Source organism: Palaemon carinicauda, chromosome 3 (genome assembly GCF_036898095.1).
Source record: "Palaemon carinicauda isolate YSFRI2023 chromosome 3, ASM3689809v2, whole genome shotgun sequence".
NCBI lineage: Eukaryota > Metazoa > Arthropoda > Malacostraca > Decapoda > Palaemonidae > Palaemon > Palaemon carinicauda.
Window position 1 is genome coordinate 122,663,994 of NC_090727.1, and position 4,362 is coordinate 122,668,355.

Here is a 4,362-nt window from a genome sequence, read left to right on the forward strand (position 1 = left end):
AACTGCTTTATAAAATACCCTGATCCAGCTTGCAAATTTCTCCATATATATACATATAAAATATATATATATATATATATATATATATATATATATATATATATATATATATATATATATATATATATATATATATATATATATATATATATATATATATATATATATATATATATATGTATGTATATATATACACGCACGCACACACACACACACACACACATATATATATATATATATATATATATATATATATATATATATATATATATATATATATATGTATATATATTACTTTGACATTCCTGTCTTTATCAGAAGTGTTTTACTAGTGTCTTAAATGTAATGGACCTCTGTAAATATTGCATTGTCATTCTTGTTTTTATTACAAGTGTTTTTACTAGTGTTTTAGTTGTAAAGGACTTCAATTAGTCACCAGTTATTTATGTTATATATATAATTTTTTTTATTATTTGTTTTACTAAGTACTTTTTTTAAATTTTACGTCATTACAGTACCATTTGAGGTACAAATTGTAATGTCAAATTAATTTTTAATGTGAACATAATACTGCTGCTTTATGTAGCCCTGATGATGGGAATGGATTCCCGAAACGTTGGTTAATGGAATAAAGATGTAAGATGATTAGAAGAGTTCTTGCTGTCCTCTCCATGATTAAACTTAAGTTTGCTAGAAGCGAAAACCATACTATATATATATATATATATATATATATATATATATATATATATATATATATATACATATATATATGTATATGTATATATATACATATATATATATATATATATATATATATGTATATGTATATATATATATATATATATATATATATATATACATATATATATATATATACATATATATATATATATATATATATATATGTGTGTGTGTGTGTGTGTGTGTGTGTGTGTGTGCGCGCGCGTGCATATTATGATTTCATCTACCATTCGTATATAATTGTAAAATACAAATCATGACAACGGGTAACGATAGTGATTCCAGTTCCATTAAGAACTGTAAACGCTATCTGCGCATGCGTCATCTTTAGCGACACACAAGCGCACCAAGTGAATGGTCCTTTGCCAACAGCCTTCCTCTTCAGTCCCGGACGTGACGGGGGAAGCTTCGGTGCTGCAAATTGCCGCAGTTTTCATTTGACTTCAAGTAAGTTCCAGCCAAGGAGGTCGAGGGTGGGGGGGGGGGGGGCAGGAAATTACTTCAATGTTCATCTATTTGCATGACTTGTATTGGTCTACTAGTTTCTCCCTTTGAATATATATTTCACTTACAAAGTATAATTGAGAGCAAGTGTGTGACTACATGTTATATATATATATATATATATATATATATATATATATATATATATATATATATATATATATATATATACATATACATATATATACACACATATATAAATATTATATGTATATATATTTATATATATATATATATATATATATATATATATATATATGTGTGTGTGTGTGTGTGTGTGTGTTTGTGTGTGTGTGTGTATAACGTCTCCTCTTATGCCTATTGACGCAAAAGGGCTTGATTAGACTACGACAGTCGACTCTATCTTGAGCTTTTAATTTAAAACTTCTCCATTCATCATCTCTTTGGATAATATATATATATATATATATATATATATATATATATATTTATATATATACATATATATATATATATATATATATATATATATATATATATTCATATTTAAATATATATATATACATATGTATATATATATATATATATATATATATATATATATACATATTCATATATAAATATATATACATATATATATATATATATATATATATATATATATATATGTATATATATATATATCATCAACAGTCATAACTAGTCAACTGCAGGACAAAGGCCTCAGACATGCCCTTCCACATGCGTCTGTTGATGATCCTTCTATACCAGACTATGCCCACTAATTTTCTTAGTTCATCAATCCACTGTCTGTTTTTCATTCCCTTACTTCTTTTGCAATATCTATGGACACATTAGACACCTTCTATTATTCTTAATGTCCATTCATGTTTTTCTCATTATATGTCCAGCCCATACCCATATATTTTTCTTATATGTTGTTAGAATATCCTCAACTTTTGTCTGCTCTCCTATCCATGTTGCTCTTTTTCTGTCTTTAGTGTTGTTCTCAAGTTTCTAATGCATAAGTTAATACTGGTAGGACCATCTGATTAAATACTTTTCCTTTCATTGAAAGTGCCATTTTACTTTCATAATCTCATTTGGTTTATCAAAATTAGATTATTTTGTATAACTATCCCATGCTTATCCTCCTTTTAATTCCGGTGGCATGGACTAGGGAAATATTTACTGTCAGTCCCAAGTACGTGTATTCATTAACAGTTGCTGAAGGTTCGTCCATCTCCTTTATTTGTTGTCTCTGTCAAATTTTCATCAAGCATTATCTTAGTTTTATTCATATTTATATACAGTTTTACATTTTTTCTTTCTATATTTAAAACTTCCCTAATCTTTTGCAATTCCTCTCATGATTCACTAAATAAGACTAGTTCATCTGCAAATCATAGATTTTTCGGGTATTCCCCATTAATACAGTAATCCTAATCTAAATTCTTAAAAACTTCTACACATTATGTGAATGATTTAGGAGAGATGGGGTCTCCCTGTCTAACTTTTTTCTCAATCGGAATTTTCTCACAGTCTTTATGTAGTTTTAGGATTATTGTACTTCCTGTATAGATATCTTCAAGTGTTCTAACATGAGATTCACCTTTTCCTTGTCTTTGGAGGACTTTCACTACTGTTGAAATTTAGACAAAATCAAAAGCTTTCTGATAGTCTAAAAATGCCATACATAGGGGTTTGTAATATTTCGTTGATTTTCCTACTAATAAGTTAATTACATTGATATGGTCAGTAGTTGAATACCCACCTCAAATGCTGCCTGCTTTCCTGGTTGATTAAAGTCTAGTTTTCTTTCTTTACAGCCTAGTATGGTCTTTATAAATATTTTCTATATTACTGAGAGTAAAGCTATTGGGCGGTAATTTTCAAGATCTTTTGTGTCTCACTTTTTTTTGTGTGAATTAGTAAAAATTTTTTTTTTTCCAAGCTGTAGGTATAGTGCATTCTTGCAGACATTTTGTGTAAAGTGCAGCGAATTTAACTACTAAGAAATCACATCCATCTATTATTAAATCAATTGTTAGGCCATCTTCTGCTGCTTTACCTCTTTTCATGCCTTTAATGATTTCTTTACTTTTCCTACTGTTATAATTAGTACTGGCTCAAGTGTTTCATTATTTCTATTGGTGAAGTTTTATTACTCTATTTTTTTCTGTTGATAATACTTCCAATTTTATCATCTAAACCAAATATCTGTTGGCATCCTGTTCTAAATCATCTTTTCATCACTCTATTACTTTTTCCTTTCTTTGGCGTTTCCTCAATTTTGGTCTGATTGTGTATGTTGGATTTTTAGTTTGTTTATTGAATAGTTCTGTTAAATATATTTCCTTTCTCTTGGACTTTACCCTCATTTCCAATCATTTTTCTTATTAGGTTTTTGATCTTATCTGATAGTTTTCCTTTATCTTATTTGGGATATTTTCCACCGATTTCTTGTGTTGATTCTAATACATCTTTTTTTATTATTATTTTCTATTTCTTCTTTACTGGCTTTCATTTCATCATGCAGCTGGGAGTACCTATTTTGCATTGGTAAACTAAACTCATCAGATTTTTCTCTTATTACAGGAGTGTTTATTTTCTTTTTTAAAATCAGTTTTGCTCTTACTTTCCTTAGATCTAGACATATTTTGCTTCTCATCATTCTATGGTCACTTGACTTTAACATTTTTTAACAATGCTTTACATCTTTAACGAAATTAACCTTTTCCTTGAGAATGAAATCTATTAAGTTTTTTTTTGTTTCGCCTGTTGGGCATCTCCATAACTATTTTCTGTTTCTTTTTATAAAAATGGTGTTCATGATTTTTACAAGCATGTCTCCTCATTTTATTGGCCTACTCCAAATTTACCTACTGCTGATCCATCTCACATGATATGACGCACTTTAGCATTGAAATCACCCGAAACAAATGTAAATTGAGTCTTATGTTTTTTTTTCTTTTTAACAAATATCTGCAGATCTTCATAAAAACTTTATATTTCTCCCTCTGTATGGGATGTTGTTGATGTATATGTTTGAATGATTTCCGTGTATACTTTTTTATTCAGTTTAAACATTAATCCTACAGTTCTATCGCTAGTACTATACAATTCTTCAATGTTACCTGCAAGATTTTTTCT

General features: G+C 27.9%; 1 protein-coding gene across 1 annotated transcript in view; it reads left to right on the forward strand.

Annotated features, from left to right (window-relative positions):
• The first annotated feature begins 1,113 nt into the window (after positions 1-1,113).
• The window catches only part of LOC137637853 (uncharacterized), a 22,722-nt gene continuing 19,473 nt past the window's right edge, over positions 1,114-4,362 (forward strand). Inside the window, exon 1 of the mRNA XM_068369963.1 lies at positions 1,114-1,191. The gene's annotated coding sequence lies outside the window, so the exon portion shown is untranslated. The remainder of the gene's footprint in view (positions 1,192-4,362) is intronic.